We start from the raw sequence: 18271 nt of genomic DNA, 5'->3' as shown, positions 1-18271 counted from the left end.
GTGCTGGGATTACAGGCATGAGCCACTGAGCCCAGCCAAAAGCATCTTATTAATGCAGAGCTAGCCAAGCAGTAGGACTGGAGTTATTACTCAAATAAATCTCCCCAAGAACTCAGAGGCTAGGGTTTTTATGGATAATTTGGTGGGCGAGGGCCCAGGGAATGGGTACTGCTGATTGGTTGGGGATGAAATCACAGGGGTGTGGCAAACGGTCCTTATGCACTGAGTCGGTCTCTGAGTGGGGGCCACAGGATGGGCTGAGTCATGAGTCACACAGGTCCAGGTGAGTCAGTCGGATGCCAGAATGCGAAAGTCTGAAAAACATCTCCAAAAACCAATCTCAGTTTCCACAATAGAGATGCTATCTATAGGAGGAAGTGGGGAACTCACAAATCTTGTGATCTCTGGCCACATGACTCCTGAGCAGTCAGATTATAAAAACGATGCGTAGGTTTTAGCAGCGTCCAGGCCCCTCCCGTAATCCTAGTCTCACGGCCTTTCGTTAGTTTTACAAAGGTGGTTTTGATCTCTTGTATAAAAAGCAGGTTAGGTTTAAGGAGTAACTATTATCATCCTTGTTTCAAAGTTGAACTATAAACTAAATTCCTCCCCCGTTAGCTTGGCCTATGCCCTGGAATGAGTGAGGACAGCCAGCGCGTGAGGCTGAAAGCAAGATGGAGTCAGCCACGCTAAACTTCTCTCACTGTCATAATCTTTGCAAAGGCAGTTTGGCCAGGAGGCTGTGGGGAGACCTTGTGGGTTTTGCTAGGACCTGGGAGATTCTCGATCTATGTTTGGCTGTCCTTCTAAGCCAGAAGCTCCCTGGGGTTGGGGCCTGCCTGGGGTGAGTCCCTCCCTCCCTGCTATGCCCAGTCTAGCCAAGGCCTAGTTCAGGGCTCAGGGCACCACGTGGGGGAAGGACTGTGTTCCTTGTGCTGAATTAGGATTTATGGCTTTGGGGCCGGATGGGAGGCGTGCGCACTGATTCAGCAGGAGCGCTGCTGTGGTGTGTGTGTGGTTGGTGGGAGCGGGGCGGGCGGGGGACGGGGGCGCTGGTTGGGGGGACAGGGGTAAAAGCCTATCAGAGGGAGGTCCCATCAGACAAGATGGGACCAAGAGTCCAGTTGGCTCTGCTGCGACCTTCGGCATGTCACTGCCTTCCTACACATCTCAGGAATGGGAGGGGGACAAAGGCTGTAAGAGGTACCTGGCCCAAGCCTTAGGACTAAAACCTGGGCCAGGCGGGAGTGACCAGCCGGGACACTCAGGGCCTCCGCGCGTTCCAGCTGGGTGACCTTGATCCTCCAACTTCAGCCCCCTGCGCCCGGCTGCTCTCCCAGTCTCGGTGGGGGGCGGTGGGGGTAGATGGGGGCGCGCCCAGGCTTTTCTAATCCGGCGCTGGTGGGGGGGAACCGAGGGCGCCGCCGCCCCTCCCCGCAGGTCCGGGGCAGAGGGGTGCGGCGCGCTCTCCCCACCGCGGTGCCCAGGTCCCTGGGACGCAGGGGCGCTGGGTAGCAAGAAGGGGGGCGCAGGGGCGCGGGACGCGGGGCGGGCTAATCCCGTATGTAAATGGCAGCCAATGGAGGGTGGTGTTGCGCGGGGCTGGGATTAGGGCCGGGGCGAATGGCTGGCAATCTTACTGGGATTACAGAACAAAGAGCCTCCCCGCGCTCCCGCTCTCCGCTCCGCTCCCCGCGCCGCCCCGCCCTCCGCCGCAGCCCGCGCCGGGGGTGGGGGCCGCCGAGCGCCAGCCCCCCGGCCGGCCGATCCCCCCCGCGCCCCCTCCCCGCGCCTCCCTCCCCGCCCTCGCCGCGCCGCCGTCCTCGCCTCCCTCTGCCTCTCCTTCCCCCATTCTCCCGGATTAATTAAGGAGGCAGCGGCAGGAGGCTGAGTCCTGGCCGCGGGCCGGGGCCGGGGCGCCGCTGGCAGGAGCGCTTGGGGATCCTCCAAGGTAGGAGAAACTTTTGCGGGGGGCGGGCACCGAGGCCCTTCTCCCCTTCCCCCCCACCCCCGTCCCCGATCCCCTCCGCCTCCTCCGGGGGGGGGTCCCTGCCCCTCCCCCTCTCAAGGTGTTACAGGAGCTGGGGCCGGCTTTTGGGTGCCCGGGGAGGCACGTGACTGAGATTATAATTCGGGACCGGGAGAGGGGAGGGACGGCCGCCCCCCACCTGCCCGGGAGGGGCCGGGAGCTGGGAGCTGTCACCCCCTCCCTCCTTGCCACTGGCTCTTCTGGAGGTGGGGGGCGTCCCGGGCCGGCTCCCGCAGGCTGCTGCAGTTGGCGAATGAGGTCAGTCGCGCTGCGCGCGGTGGCGGGCGCCGGGGTGGGAGCAGAGGGGGCTGGGAAGGCCGCGGTCCCCGCCTTTCCCCCCCCCACCTTCTCCCGGGCTGGGCCAGCCCCTGGCCCGCGCCCCCAACTCCCAGGCGGAGTCCAGTCCAGCCAGGATTGCCCCAGCAGGGTGGTTTCTGTTGTGGACCACCCCCCCCTCCGCCCCGGGGAGGGGGCTGGCCTGTGTGGTGGTGGCCGCTGAATCCCGGGTGGAGGGGACTCAGGAGGTGGCAGTGGGGGGAGCACAAAGGGTTCAGAGGAGTAAGTTGGGGGTACTCGGTCTGTGGGTGGTCTCTGAGTTCCTGCAGATGGGTGGAGAGGACAGAGGAGGGGCCACAGGGTGCTGAACACCCACCCGCCCCATCCTAAGTACCCTGGGCATGATGGGCTTGACACCTCTTCTGGGCTCCGCACCCCTGGCCAGCAGCCAGGGAGTGAGACCCTGCCCCACCTGGCGTGGGCCCAGGGAAGGGGGCCGCTGTGCCGCTGAGAGAGAGTTCCACCCTCCTGGCAGTGCTGGCGGGGGCTGGAGCTCTGGCGTCTGGCCTAGTGACCCTGCCTCCCAGGACCAAGGTCTTGCGGTGGGAGTCTCCTGTGTCCCCATCCCAGCTGAAGCAAGGGTGCTGGGGCATAGGGGTCTCGCTGCAGGGCCCGTGGGGGGAGCACTGGCTCTTGGATGGAGAATGTGCCAAGGGGTACCCCAGGATGGCCCTGGGCCTGGCGGGTGGGAGTGGAGGGCAGGCCCCCACAGTTTTTGGAGGAGTGGGCATTTGCGGGGGTTTCTCTTAGAAGAGGAGAGGGGTGTCTAGAAGCCACCCTGGCGCGCCACTGCCATGGTCGGCCTCTGTGTGTCTGGCTGCCCCGTGGCCAGGACTGTTGACTCCTTGGCACTGGCCCGGGGCCTTGGGGCTTGGAAGGTGCCCCAAGCAGCTCATTTATTTCAGCAGTGTCATTCCAGAGGGGAAGGGCACCAGCATCGATTATTTATTCTAAGCAGGAGGAGGTGGCTGGAGGCTGGTGGCTGCTGGCAGGGAGGGGCTAGGTATAAGGTAGTTAGGTGGCCGTCATGAACCGCCCTATTTGGGGCCCAGGAGGGTGTGAGATAGACTCTGACCTCTTCTGAGCAGGCACCTGCGGACCAAGGGACAGGCTTGGCCCCAAGGTGACAGGGTATCGGATCCCCCATCCTGCCTCTGGGGTGTGGGAGGCTCAAGTCCACACCTCGTTCTTCCACAGCCTGTTCTGAGGGTGACCTAGAAATTGGCAGTTCTGACTCAGAGGGTCCCACAGGACCCCACAGAGGAAACTAGGAAGGAAGTGTTGAAACTCCGCAGCCACTCAGAGCCTGCACTCTTAAAATGTTCGAGAACTTAGGGCCGACGGTTGTAAAACTGGGTCTTGAAGACAGCTTTGTAGGGGGCACGCTAAACCTACTTAAAAGGACTGTTCTCTCGATGCTGGGAGAAGGGTCATTTACTTGCAATATGCTAATCACAAATAATTTTTATCTGTTCATTGAAGGCAGCCTCCCGGGAGCCCAGCTAGCCTTCTGATGAGGCGGTAGTCATCAGCACTTGGTGTTTGGCAATAGTCTGAGTGGCAGCTGTAATCTAGGGTCTTGGAGGTAGCTGTTTTTGCAGCCTGCTTGACTCCAGAGGCCAGGCCATCCACGGTTTGGTGACAGCTTGGTTGTTGGACCTGGGGTCTTGTGGATGGTGGGTGATGGCTTGGGACATTCACGTCCTAGGCATGACCTTGGAACCACAGACCGCAGCTCCCAGATGATTCTCATTCGGGGTCTAGTGTCTGACCACTCACTGCTTCCTCAGCCCACTCATAAATCCTGTAGTCTGGCCGGGCGCAGTGGCTCACGCCTGTAATCCCAGCAATTTGGGAGGCCGAGGTGGGTGGATCACGAGGTCAGGAGTTCGAGACCAGTCTGGCCAACATGGTGAAACCCCATCTCTACTAAAAATACAAAAAATTACCTGGGCGTGGTGGCAGGCATCTGTAATCCCAGCTGCTGGGGAGGCTGAGGCAGGAGAATCGCTTGAACCCGGGAGGCAGAGGTTGCAGTGAGCCAAGACCGCACCACTGTACTCCAGCCTGGGCAACAGAGCAAGACTCCATCTAAAAAAAAGAAAAGAAAGAAAAAATCCTGTAGTCTTGCCGTTTTCCTGAATGGCCTGGCTTCCCCCCACCCCTGGCCTCTGCACACACACTGTTCCTCTTCTCTCGAAGGTTCTTCTTGCCTTTCCCCTGAGGAGGCGGGGGGGCTTCCTTTAATGGCCCTGCCTGGCTAGGGTAGGGGGTCAGGATTATAGAATTTGCCTCTTTTCCTCTCCTCCTTCAGGACTTGGCTTGGCTGTGGTATCTTTGGGCTGAAGACTTCCTTGTCCTCAGGGCTGGCCATGGTACCACCTTTGTATCCCCGTGATGTCCTCTCTTTTTTGTCTTTTTTTTTTTTTTTTTTTTTGAGACAGAGTCTTGCTCTGTGCCCAGGCTGGGGTGCAGTAGTGTGATCACAGCTCACTGCAGCCTCGAACTCCTGGACTCAAGCTACCCTCCTCCTACCCACCCCAGCCTCCCAAGTAGCTGGGACCACAGACAAGGGCCACCACACCTGGCTAATGTTTTATTGTTTGTAGAGATGGGGTTTTGCTATGTTGCCCAGGCTGGTTTCGAACTCCTGGGCATGAGCAGTCCTCCCACCTTGGCCTCTCAAAGTGCTGGGATGACAGGAGTGAACCACCGTGCCTAGCCAACATCCTTTCCTTCCTTTGTCCCAACATTGATCTTACTCAGATATTTACATCTCTCTCCCCAGTTGCACTAGGGACAGGTAGGGATGGAGGCTTGCTCCTCAAATACTTGTTAAATGGCTACATGTTTGAATGAATGAATGAATGAATGAATGAATGAATGAATGAATGAAATCCTGCTCTTGAGCCTTGACCTAAATGGCTAAGCAGACTCTCTCCTATTTTTCTTAAATGCTCATCTCTGGGGCAAGTTCCCCACCCTGGTAGGAGTCCCAGGGTCTCTCCCTGAACTTCCTGGGGCCCCCTCTCTCCCCAGGACCCCAGTCTGTGTCTTCTCCCAACCTTAACCCTGGGGGCTTTGCTCCCCTATGTCATCCTCTCTGTATCTCTCAGTTCTCTGACTCTCGCCATTTGTAAGTATCTCTCTCTCAGATGCGTGGCAGCGAGGGTCACAGCCAAGTTCTTTGGGACAAGCCAGGGGTGTATGCCCAGCTCCATGGGGCCTGCAGAGGCTTCAGGGGACACCCATGGAACAAGACCTGCAGGGCCAATTTATAAACAGAGGAGCAGAGCAGGACCCAGGGCGTGGAATCCATGCTGAGTTACAATTTTTTTTTTTTTTTTTTTTTTGAGAGGGAGTCTTGCTCTGTCGCCCAGGCTGGCATGCAGTGGCGCCATCTCGGCTCACTGCAACCTCTGCCTCCCGGGTTCAAGCAATCTCCTGCCTCACGTAGCTGGGATTACAGGCATGCTCTACCACGCCCGGCCAATTTTTGTATTTTTAGTAGAGATGGGGGTTTCATCATGTTGGCCAGGCTGGTCTCGAACTCCTGACCTCAAGTGATGTACCCGCCTCTGCCTCCCAAAGTGCTGGGATTGCAGGCGTGAGCCACCACGCCCAGCCCTGAGTTCAATTTTGACTGAGGGGCTTCCAGGATAATATGGGGCTGCTAGGACAGGGACCCTTAGTGTGACTGGAAGGGAATTTCCTGAAGGAATTCATAGCAGAGGTGAAGTGGTGGGAAGGATGGTTTCTGGGAGAACGGGATGGATGAACCTGGCCAGAAGACAGTATGTTGTGACAGGTGATTGCTGGTGAGGGGGTAACAGTCTCCAAGGTGTAGATGTTGGGGGCTCTAGATAGGGCAGGAGGGGCCTGGCCTCTCAGAATCCCCTCAGCCCCATCTCATAGAAACATGTGCTTTCTGCCCAGGCTCCATACTCCGGAAGGGAGGCAGGACCCTGTCACTTTCTTGGCCTACTTTGGAAGTTCTCAGCCAGGTATCTCCAGGTGTGGCAGAGGGGCTTTGGCCTGTAGGGGGTATGGTAATGTGGGTTTTGGAGGCAGAAAGCTTTTTAGGAAAGCCGCCTGGTCCATCACCCCTTTTTTTTTTTGAGATGGAGTCTTGCTCCGTTGCCCACGCTGCAGTGCAATGCCACGATCCTGGCTCACTGCAACTTCCACCTCCTGGGTTCAGGTGATTCTCGTGCCTCAGCCTCCCGAGTACCTGGGATTACAGATGTGAACCACCACAACCAGCTAATTTTTGTATTTTTAGTAGAGACAGGGTTTCACCAAGTTGGCCAGGCTGGTCTTGAACTCCTGACCTCAAGTGATTGGCCCTCCTTGGCCTCCCAAAGTGCTGGGATGACAGGCGTGAGCCCCCAGGCCCAGCCTCATCATCACTTCTTCATCCACCCTATTTTGGTAGCTCTCTCTCCACTCGTCCTGCAGAACTGATCCATTCCCGGTCCCATTCCCTTCTCTCTGGGCCAATCTGCACCTAGGTTTGTGGCTTCATGAGTATGGAGGGTCGTGCAGAAAGGGGCCAGATCTGTAGGAACCTGGGTTCCTGCCCTGGAAATTTGCCTATTTAAGATAAGTTAGGGTGCGGTGGCTCATGCCTGTAATCCCCAGCACTTTGGGAGACCGAGGCGGGCGGATCACCTGAGGTCAGGAGTTTGACTAGCCTGGCCAACATGGTGAAACCCCATCTCTACTAAAAATACAAAAATTAGCCAGGCGTAGTGGCGGGTGCTTGTAATCCCAACTGCTCGGGAGGCTGAGGCAAGAGAATTGTGTGAACCTAAGAGGCAAAGGTTGCCGTGAGCTGAGATCGTACCATTGCACTCCAGCCTGGGCGACAAGAGTGAAACTCCGTCTCAAAAAAAAAAAGAAAAAGAAAAAGAAAGAAAGAAAGAAAGAAAGATAAGATAGGTGTCCTGAATAAGACAGGTGAAATGGGTGAGGATGTACTTTATCTTACATGGTCTTAGGGAGTGTCTCAGGCGGTGAACAGAACTCTCTCGCTCCGAGCTGGGGACTGGCTGACCCAGAGCTATTTGTGTGACCACCTGTCACCCTCCTTCAGGACCACCTGCTTCGGGTTGCCAGATTTAGCAAATAAAAATAAGGATGCCCAGCTAAAATAGGATTTCAGACAAGCAAGGACTAATGCAATATTTGGGATGAACTTCTAGCTAAAAGTTACCTGTTGTTGATCTGTAGTTCAGACTGAACTGGGGGTCTTGCATTTTTTCTGCCAACCCTACAACTGCTGCCTCTGGGGTGGTGAGATGGATGGGGTTTGGGGAGGGGCCAAGGTGTGTGTGGCTGACCCTGGAGTTGGGATCAGGGCTCAGTGGAGGCCCCAGGGATGATCTGGAGCGAGTTTGAATCAAGTGGAGCTGATTCACTGAATCATGGCCCTTTTTTTTTTTTTTTTTTTTAATTTGTATTGAAATGAGGTCTCACTCTGTCACCCAGGCTGGAGTGCAGTGGCGCAATCTCAGCTCACTGCAGCTTCTCCCTCCCCGGCTCAAGCGATCCTTCTGGCTCAGTCTCCCAAGTAGGTGGGACCACAGGCACACACCACCATGCCCGGCTAATTTTTTGTATTTTTGGTGGAGACGGGGTTTTGCCATGTTGCCCAGTTCCTGAGTTCAAGTGATCCCAAAGTGCTGGAATTACAGAAGTGAGCCACTGTACCCGGCCAGCAGGGTCCTTTTTCATTTTTATTTTATTCTATATTTTTTGAGACAGTGTCTCACTCTCTTTCCCAGGCTGGAGTGCAGTGGCGTGATCCTACCTCACTGCAACCTCCAACTCCTGAGCTCAATGTGATCCTCCCACCTCAGCCTCTGCAGGTATGCACCACCACACCTAGCTAATTAAAAAAAAATTTTTTTTTTTTTAGAGATGGGGTCTTGCTGTGTTGCCCAGGCTAGTCTCAAGCTCCTGACCTCAAGCAATCCTCCCACCTCAGCTTCCCAAAGTGCTGGGATTACAGGCGATATCCTTCTAATGTCCTTGGTCAGGCCTCCTCCAGCCTGTGGCTCGAGGGTCTAGATCTCCTACTGGCCTGGGTGGCACGGAGGGTGTAGTCTAGGTGGCCTGAGGGGTGCCCAGGGATCCCCAGTTTGGGAAGTCCTTGTCTTCAGGGATTTCTGGCCAATGTGGTCCGTATATTTAGAGATGCTGGGAGGAGGGAGTGGGAAATTGCTGGAAACACTCTATTATACAGCAGATAAGATTTTCATGTAGGATTGGCAAGGCCTGAGCGCTGGGAAAGTGTCTGCAATGCCTACCTTTCAAAGCTGGAAGACCCCGCCGTGGGGATGGTTATGGACTTGAGGGGCTGACCCCATAGCACGGAGGCTGCTGGGAATTCTTGCACCTTTGCCATGCTGCCACCTGAGGCAGGTTCCCAGCACCTGAGCTGCAGCCTCTAGCGTGAGGGTAATTGGGGGGCAGGTAAGGGGCCGGGGTCATGGGGTCCATGTCCGCCTTCCACCCACCTGGGCAGTTTGCTTGGATGTAAAAGGGAGATGGCTCTCCCCAACCTGCCTCGGTCCCAGGGTGGTGCTGTAGTCCAAGGGACTCAGTGTGGCCCCGTGGGGACACCACAGAGTGGGTGTGTGGGACCCCTGGGGGCAGGTCTGTGGTGGAGACAGGGTGGGAGGGCCTGGTTTGAGGGCTTGTGGTCCTGGGCACCTGAGGATGCAGAAGTGGCTGCGTGGTTGGGGAGGGCGGGTGAGTCGGGGGCAGCTTGGCCCTTTTCCCTCCTGTTCCCCGTCGCAGAGGGGAGACCCTCCAGGCTGCTTGTGTCTTAGATGGTTGGCCGAGGATAGGCCTCTTTGCTGGCTGGGGTCTAGCAGGGTCTCAAGGTGCATTTTCTGGCTACTGGCGGAACCACCATCAAAGCAAGTCCGTATCTTTTCGTCCATCCATCTGTTGTTCCACCAGCCAGTGAGAACCTTGCAGGGGAGTTAGGCCTGAGGGGGTCTCATTAGGTCCTGGTCCCCAGCCCCCAGTTGGCACATGAGAAGGGCCCACTTTATATTTTATTTTATTTATTTATTTGAGATGGAGTCTCACTCTGTCACCCAGGCTGGAGTGCAGTGGCGCGATCTCGGCTCGCTGCAACCTCTGCCTCCCGGGTTCAAGCAATTCTGTTGCCTCAGCCTCCTGAGTAGCTGGGATTATGGTGCATGCCACCTCACCCAGCGAATTTTTGTATTTTTAGTAGAGATGGGGTTTTGCCATCTTAGCCAGGCTGGTTTCCAACTCCTGATCTCAAGTGATCCGCCTACCTCGGCCTCCCAGAGCGTTGGGATTACAGGCGTGAGCCACCATGTCCAGCCCCACTTTATATTTTATGATAAATATCGTTGAGGATTGAGGGCTATGCTATACCAGGAACTTGCCTGGCTCACACCCTCCTGTCGTCCAACCGCCATCAAGACATAGAACGGCACTGTGGGAGGCTGAGGTGGGAGGATGGCTTGAGGCCAGGAGTTTGAGACTAGCCTAGACAACATAGTGAAACCTCCATCTCTACAAGAAGTACAAAAATTAGCCAGGTGAGGTGGCTCATGCCTGTAGCCCCAGCTACTCAGGAGGCTGAAGCGGGAGGATCACTTGAGGCCAAGAATTTCAGACCAGCCTGGGCAACATAGCAAGACCCTGTCTCTTAAAAAAAAAATTAGCCAGGTGTGGTGATGTGTGCCTGTAGTCCCAGCTACTTGGGAGGCTAAGGCAGGAGGATTGCTTGACCCCAGGAGTTAGAACAATCTTGTAACCCCTAAAAGTTTTTGAAGCCCGTTTGTTCATCCTTGTCTCTTGTCCCAACCCCAGCAACCACTGATCTGTCTTCTGTATATGGTTTTCCATTTGTACAATGTCACATAAATGGAATCCTACAGTCCACAGCCTCTGAATCTGGCTTCACGCAGCGTAATGCATTTACGGCATTGCTGGGTACATGGGTAGCTGGTCCCTTCTGGTCCCTGAGTAGTGTTCCATGGTGTGGATATGCCACATACCTCTAGCCACTCTCCTCTCTAGGGAAATCTAGCAAACTGGCTTGGCCGGCCCTGCATCAGCTCGGGACCCCCCAGAAGAAGGTGGTTCCTCTTTCTCATTTTCACAAAGGCACCATCTGGCTGGCAGGGGGCCTGTGGCCTGCACCCCATCACTACCCGCCCCCAACATCGAGAGCTGACCCCAAGCCAGGGGAGCCGCTCGTCTCCGCCCTCAGAGCTGGAATTTCATCTTCTGTTTCTGGTGACTCATACTGTGAGCCCCGCGATGAAATTACACCTGCCTGCCGCTGCCCTCCGGGCCTCTGGCCCCATGCGATCTTCCCACCGCCATCCAGGTGGGCTCTGGAGTAATTGAGGCTACGGGGCCAGAACAGCTGGAGGTTGAGGGCGGTGCCAGGGAGGGGAGCTGTCTGTGCCCTGGGGTGTCTTGCCCATCATCTTATGTATCCCCACCCTCTGGGAGTCTGGGGGTTCCTAGTGGTGCGTCTCTGGTCTTCACTCCCGCAGCTGTTTCGCTTGGGGTAGAAATTCCATGTTTGCCTGAAATAAGAGCAGGACTTCTGAGGGTAGGGAAGGAGGGTAGTGAAGCCGCTGTTGCAGGCAGGAGCATGAATTAGGATCAAACGGAACAGGGCTGGCCGAGTGATGTCACATCTCTGGGCTTTGGTTTGTTCATCTGTTCTTATTATTATTTTGAGACAGGGTCTCGTTCTGTCACCCAGGCTGGAGTGCAGTGGTGCAATCATAGCTTGCTGCAGTCTCGAACCCCTAGGATCAAGTGATTCTCCCACTTCAGCCTCCTAAGTAGCTGGGCTTGCAGGCACGTGCCACTACACCCAGCTAATTTTTTTATTTTGTAGAGTTGGGGGTCTCGCCATGTCGCCCAGGCTGGTCTCGAACTCCTGTGTTCAAGTGATCCCCCAACCTCAGCTTCCCAAGTGCTGGGAACAGGCCACTGCGCCCGGCCTGTTCATCTTTAAATGGGAGAACAGAACATTAGGTTTGCAGGGCTGTGAGACTCAGCTGAGGGTAATGTGAGCGTGTTGATTACCACAGAGCCCTGGAGGGCCCCAGGGGCCACCAAGGAGTGGGAGGTGGGGACATATGAGGCTCAAGCCTCTTGTGCCCCTTTGGGCCAGAGTAGGACCACTTTTTTTTTTTTTTTTTTTTTTTAGACAGAGTCTCACTCTGTCACCCAGGCTGGAGTACAGTGGCATGATCTTGACTCACTGCAACCTCCGCCTCCCGGGTTCAGGTGATTCTCCTGCCTCAGCTTCTCGAGTAGCTGGGATCACAGATGCGTGCCACCACACCCAACTAATTTTTGTATTTTTAATAGAGGCAGAGTTTCACCATGTTGTCCAGGCTGGTTTCGAACTCCTGACCTCAAATGATCCACCCATCTTGGCCTCCCAGAGTGCTGGAATTACAGGTGTGAGCCACCACGCCCTGCCCTAGGACCACTTTTACCGGAGTTACCTGTTAGAGCTCTAAATACAGTTCTGGTTGCTAAATGTTTGGAACCCACTGCTGCCTAAGGTGGGTCCTGTGTGAACAGTGGCTATTCTGGTGAACGTTTGTGTGGCCAGCGCCTAGATTATGGTGGTTCATGGACTCCAGCCTGTCACTTGCCTGAGGCTGAGCCTCAGTTTGACCCTCTAGAAGATGGAACCACAGCAGGTACCTCCACAGGGTTGCCAGGTGGGCATGAATGAAGCAGGGGACCCCAGCAAGAGTTTGTCAGTTTCCCATTGGCAAATCCATGAGTTTCCCAGGGCTCTCGGCGTCCTAAGGAGACAGAGCTTCCTGGGTGATCACATGTCTTGCGTGGGCGTCTTGAGAGATTTGGGGGGTTTTTACTTTGTTGTTTTTGTTGTTGTTATTTGTTTGTTTGTTTTTGAGACAGAGTCTCCCTCTGTCACCCAGGCTGGAGTGCAGTGGTACGATCACAGCTCATTGCAGCCCCCTCCTCCTGGGTTCAGGCAGTTCTCCCGCCTCAGCCTCCCGAATAGCTGGGATTACAGGCACCTGCCACCACGCCCGGCTAATTTTTGTGTTTTTAGTAGAGACAGGGTTTTGCCATGTTGGCCAGTCTGGTCTCGAACCCCTGACCTCGAGTGATCCACCTGCCTCAGCCTCCCAAAGTACTGGGATTACAGACATGAGCAGGAGCCACTGCACTCAGCTGGTTTTTACTTTGTTATTTAATTTGTTATTTGTGAAATCATTGTGGCCCTTCTCTAATGAAGGTTGCCCCAAGCACCTTTCCCCTGTACCCCACCCTTGCCTCCCACCCCTACCGGGTTCCCCAAAGTCCTCAAAGGCTGGACCCTGGGGCCAGCACTCGGTGGGAAGCCTGGAAAGAGGTTAGCCCTGTGTAGGAAGGAAGGCCCTTGGGTGCTCTTGGGTGGCTCTCTGCAGCAGACAAGACCCCCCGCCCACCCACCTGGCTCCAGGGTGGTCCTGGCAGCTCCAAGGGGTCTTGTGACTCTCTCAGTCTGATGTCTCTCTCATGTTTATCCAGGAGCTGGTTTTTCAGGCATGGCCACTTCTTGCAGTGAGGCCAGGTGGGGAGAGGCAGGGCTTTGGGGAAGGAGGTGGTTACCCCTGCTCCCAGTGCACACCGTGGCTCCCAGCTGTGGGTGCAGCCCTCTGGGCAGGTGGGCAAACCACATCCTCCCTCTTTGATCCTGGTCCACCCCCCTACCTGCCCCGGGCCAGCAGCTCCCTGAGCATATCCAAAGGAGAGATGCTCTTGGTGGCCCTGGGTCAGAAGCCGGGGCTCCCTTACTTCACAGCAGGGTGCAGTGGAACCATCAGGGTCTTTGAAGCCAGACACACCTAGGTTCAAATCCCAGCCTGACCGCTGAGCTGCTGTGTGACCACAGGCAAGTGACTGTACCTCTCTGAGCCTCATTTGAACAAACAAGGATAGTTTTCTTATATAGTATTGCCAGGTTCTTGGGAAAATCAGTGTATTCAGTTGCGGGGGGCTAGCTGCCATCTCAGTGAAGAATACTTTTTCAGCTTGTCACATGATGACCCCAGAAGCTGGCCCTGTGGGAGCCCCACTCCCCTAGACAGTGAAACTTGGACCCCATCATTCCAAGATCTGTTCTTATCTTCTGCCTGTCTGGGACACACCCCCTCTGTCCCTGGGGTGTGGGGTGTGGGGTGTGGCATGCCTCAATTTATTTATTTTTTTTTGAGACAGTCTTGCTCTGTTGCCCAGGGTGGAGTGCAGTGGCAGGATCTCGGCTCACTGCAACCTCCACCTCCTGGGTTCAAATGAGTCTCCTGCCTCAGCCTCCTGTGTAGCTGGGATCACAGGTGCCCGCCACCATGCCTGGCTAATTTTTTGTATTTTTAGTAGAGACAGGGTTTCACCATGTTGCCCAGGCTGGTCTTGAACTCCTGGCCTCAAGTGATCCACTCGCCTTGGCCTCCCAAGGTGTTGGGATTATAGGCATGTGCCACTGCGCCCGGCCAGCATGCCTCGGTTTCTGCTTCTGCAAACTGGGAAAACCTTAAAGGTAGAACTGATTGGTCCCCTTGGCCTGCCGACCCCTTAGCCCCTCAAGGTCACAGTCAACCATCCCACTCATTAGAGGCCAGGCCCTGTTCTGGGGCGGGGGATACCTGTGGCTGCTTAGGGGACGGGAGACAATGCCACTCCCAGGTGTGTTTGATGGCAGCCTGCAGAAGTGGCTTTCTGCACGGCCCTGGAGGACGGGGATTTGGACAGAAGTGTAGGGACAGAGACAGGACGTGACGGTGGGGCTGCTGCATTGGCCCCAGGTGAAGATCTGTATCTGATGGCCTAACTCCCAGGCAGCTCAGGGGTTCCCGTGGCTCCTGGAAAAGCTGCAGACTAGGCATGGCCAGGCCCTGCCTGTGCCTCTCTGTGCCAGCCACGATGAGCCTCATCGTTTCTAAAACGTACTGTCCTCCGTCTCGCTTCCTGGAACGCTGCTGCCTCTCCCCTAGAGCGTGCGTAATGCTCCCCGGCTGTGTCTCTGGGCCGATTTCTCGTTTCAGGTGTCAGCTGGGATGTCACTTCTCGCTGCAAAGCTTCCCTGACCTCATCTCCCTCTCCAGGTCACATTAGGTGCCTCTTGTCTGTGTCCCCAGCCACAGCCCGCATCACAAACAAGATTCTAATTGCCCTTGTGCTTGTCTGTCACCTTCACAGACAGAGTGTGACTTCCAGTGGGTCACGGCCCCATCATCATGTTGTCCTCCGCATCCCTGCCCTTCTTAGCACCCTGCCTGGTGCGGAGTGGGCATCCTGTGCAACCTTGTCAAGTGAATTAGAAGCAAGCTCGGGGTGGGGGCCCATGAAGGGTGGGGGCCTCCTCCACCCTTTTTCTTTCTTTCTTTTTTTTTTTTATGGAGACAGGGTCTCGCTCCATTGCCCAGGCTGGAGTGCAGTGGCGTGATCTCGGCTCCGCCTCCTGGGTTAAAGCAATTCTGCCTTAGCCTCCCCAGTAGCTGGGACTACATGCACCTGCCAACACACCCGGCTAGTTTTTGTATTTTTAGTAGAGATGGGGTTTCATCATGTTGGCCAGGCTGGTCTCAAACTCCTGACCTCAAGTGATCCACCTGCCTCAGCCTCCCAAAGTGTTGGGATTACAGGGATGAGCCCCCGTGCCCGGCCCCCCTCCATCCTTCAATCCCAGCTCTCATTGGCACTCCTCTACCCACCCCAGGAGCTGCTTCTGCCGGCCTGGCTGTGGCGTTCAGAGGCATCTGGAGGGCAGTGGCTATGGCAGTGGGGGCAGCTTGTCTCTCTGAGCCGGGTACAGCCCAATTTGGGGTGTTTCCCTCCAGGAAAGGCAGCTGATGTGTGCAGACAGCACAAGTGTGGAGTGCCAGAACAGTTAATCCTCTGGGCTATTTATTTATTTATTTATTTATTTTGTTTTGTTGTTGAGACGGAGTCTTGCTCTGTCACCCAGGCTGGAGTGCAGTGGTATGATCTCGGCTCACTGCAACCTCTGACTCCTGGTTTCAAGCGATTCTCCTGCCTCAGTCTCATGAGTAGCTGGGATTACAGGCGCCTGCCACCACTCCCGGCTAATTTTTGTATTTTTAGTAGAGACGGGGTTTCACCATGTTGGACCAGACTGGTCTTGAACTCTTGACCTCAGGTGATCCGCCTCTGGGCTATTTAGACACACATGCTTGTGTGCACGCATGGGTGTGTATATGCACGTGTATGTGACATTCCTGAGGCCACCGGCGGTGATGGGGCCTGATTACTTGACGTTCTGCTGGATCCTGACTGCCAGCCTGGAGCTTTACTCCCCAGTGTACAGAGCTCCCCGAGTCCTGGTTAGTGGCAAAGAGGGGACCGTCCCCTGTCATTTAGGGCTGCATTTGGCTACAGGTAATAAAACACCCAACTGTAAATATAGCAAATATCTAAATATTAAGCCAGGTCAGGTGCAGCGGCTCGGGCATGTAATTTTAGCATTTTGGGAGGCCGAGATGGGCAGATTGCTTGAGCTTAGGAGTTTGAGACCAGCCTGGGCAACGTAGTGAGACCCTGTCTCTATAAAACATAAAAATAATTTAAAAAAAAAAGAAAGAAAAAAAAAAAACCCAGCCAGGCCACAGTGGCTCACGCCTGTAATCCCAGCACATTGGGAGGCCGAGATGGGCGGATCACGAGGTCAGGAGTTCAAGACCAGCCTGGCCAACATGGTGAAACCCCATCTCTACTAAAAATACAAAAATTAGCCGGGCGTGGTGGTGCATGCCTGTAATCCCAGCTACTCAGGGGGCTGAGGCAGGAGAATCACTTGAACCTGGGAGGCGGAGGTTGCAGTGAGCCAAGACTGTGCCACTGTACTCCAGCCTAGTGACAGAGCAGCGAGACTCTGTCTCCAAAAAAAAAAAAAAAAACTATATATATATGTATATATAGCCTGGCAGACTTTAGATATTAAACCTGACAGTTAAACAAAGAGGGGTTTATTTATTCCTCATAAGAAAATATGGAAGGGCCAGGCGCGGTGGCTCACGCCTGTAATCCCAGCACTTTGAGAGGCCGAGGCAGGTGGATCACGAGGTCAGGAGATCGAGACCATCCTGGCTAACACGGTGAAACCCCATCTCTACTAAAAATACAAAAAAAATTAGCTGGGTGTGATGGTGGGTGCCTGTAGTCCCAGCTACTCGGGAGGCTGAGGCAGGAGAATAGCGTGAACTCGGGAGGTGGAGCTTGCAGATCGCACCACTGCACTCCAGCCTGGGCGACAGAGCGAGACTCCGTCTCAAAAAAAAAAAAAAAAAAAAAAAGAAAGAAAATATGGAAGATATTTGGAGGATAGGATGGGTACTTATGAGTAGGTATTTGGAGGCTGGGATGGGTACTTGTGAGTAGGTATTTGGAGGCTGGGGTAGGAGCGTGGTGATGCGTTTCGGGGTTCAGTGATGTCTCCAGGGACTTGATTCTATTCTTCTCTACCATGTTGGATTTTTTTTTTGTAAGTTTATTTTAAAACTATTCCTTTAAAGTGTATATAATTCAGTGTTTTTTTAAAATATATTCACGGAGTTGTGCAGTATTCATCACTGTCTAATTTCAGAGCATTTTTATCATCCTAAGAATCTCCCCCCATTAAGCAGTCAGCCCTCATTCCCTCCTCCCCCATCCCCTGGCAACCACTAATTTACTTTCCATCTCTGTAGATTTGCCTATTCTGGACGTTTCTTGTAGATGGAATCATGTAATATGTGGTCTATTGAGTCTGGCCTTTTCTCAGTGAGTATAATGTGTTCAAGGTTCATCCACGTTGTAGTGTGAGTTAATGTGCCTTTCTTTTTATGGCCAAATAATATTCCATTTAATGGATATATCATATTTATCTGTTCATGAGTTATGGACATTTGGGGTGTTTCTACTTTTTTTTTTTTTTTGAGACAGGGTCTTGCTCTGTCACCCAGGCTGAAGTGCTTTGATGGGATCATGGCTCACTGCAGCCTCAAACTCCTGGGTTCACGGGATCCTCCTGCCTCAGCCTCCCAAGTAGCTGGGACTGCAGGCACCAAGCCACCACCCCTGACTAATTTTTAAATATTTTTTTGGTAGAGACAGGGCATATGTATTAGCAAGGCCCTGTCTCTACCAAAAAAATATAAAAATTATCGTATTCTTTATTATGATATCATTATACCATAAAATTCAACATTTTATTTATTTAGTGTTTTTAGAGACAGGGTCCTGCTCTGTTGGCCAGGCTGGAGTGGCAGTGCTGCAGTCATGGCTCACTGCAACCTCCATTTCCCACCCTCCAGCTATTCTCCTGCCTCAGCCTCCTGAGTAGCTGGGACTACAGGTGTGTGCCACCATGCCTGGCTAATTTTTGTATCTCTTGTAGCTGTGTTGCCCAGGCTGGTCTTGAACTCCTGGACTCAAGCAGTCCACCCACCTCAGCCTCTCACAGTGCTGAGATATATAAGCATAAGCTACCACACATGGCCAAATTCACCATTTTGAAATACGCTGTGCAATATTTTTAATATCTTCATGAAGTTGTGTGACCATCGCCACCATCTAATTCCGATCATTTTCATCACTCTAAAAAGAAGCCTGTTACCTCATTAGCAGTCTCTCCATTCCCCAGAACCCCCCACTCCAGCCCCTGGTACTTGCTAATGGTTGTCTCTCTGGGTTTTTGACAGCTTCTTTATAACGTTAAGCCTTCACCTGCCATATGACTAGGTATTTACCTATGAGAAATGAAAGCTCAAATTCACATAAAAACCTAAAGAGGAACATGTATAGTGGCTTTATTCATAATTGCCCCAAACTGGAAACAATTCAGATGTCCAACTGCCCAGTGAATAA

General features: G+C 54.1%; 1 protein-coding gene across 1 annotated transcript in view; it reads left to right on the top strand.

The window, feature by feature from the left end:
* Positions 1-2244: 2244 nt before the first annotated feature.
* LOC116811559 (general transcription factor II-I repeat domain-containing protein 1) overlaps positions 2245-18271 on the top strand; it is a 93196-nt gene continuing 77169 nt past the window's right edge. The window contains exon 1 of the mRNA XM_032756663.2: positions 2245-2287. The gene's annotated coding sequence lies outside the window, so the exon portion shown is untranslated. The remainder of the gene's footprint in view (positions 2288-18271) is intronic.

This window comes from Hylobates moloch, unplaced genomic scaffold (assembly GCF_009828535.3).
Source record: "Hylobates moloch isolate HMO894 unplaced genomic scaffold, HMol_V3 SCAFFOLD_1, whole genome shotgun sequence".
In the NCBI taxonomy this organism is placed as follows: Eukaryota; Metazoa; Chordata; class Mammalia; order Primates; family Hylobatidae; genus Hylobates; species Hylobates moloch.
Note: the sequence above shows the minus strand (reverse complement) of the source record. Positions and strands in the feature narration are given on the sequence as shown.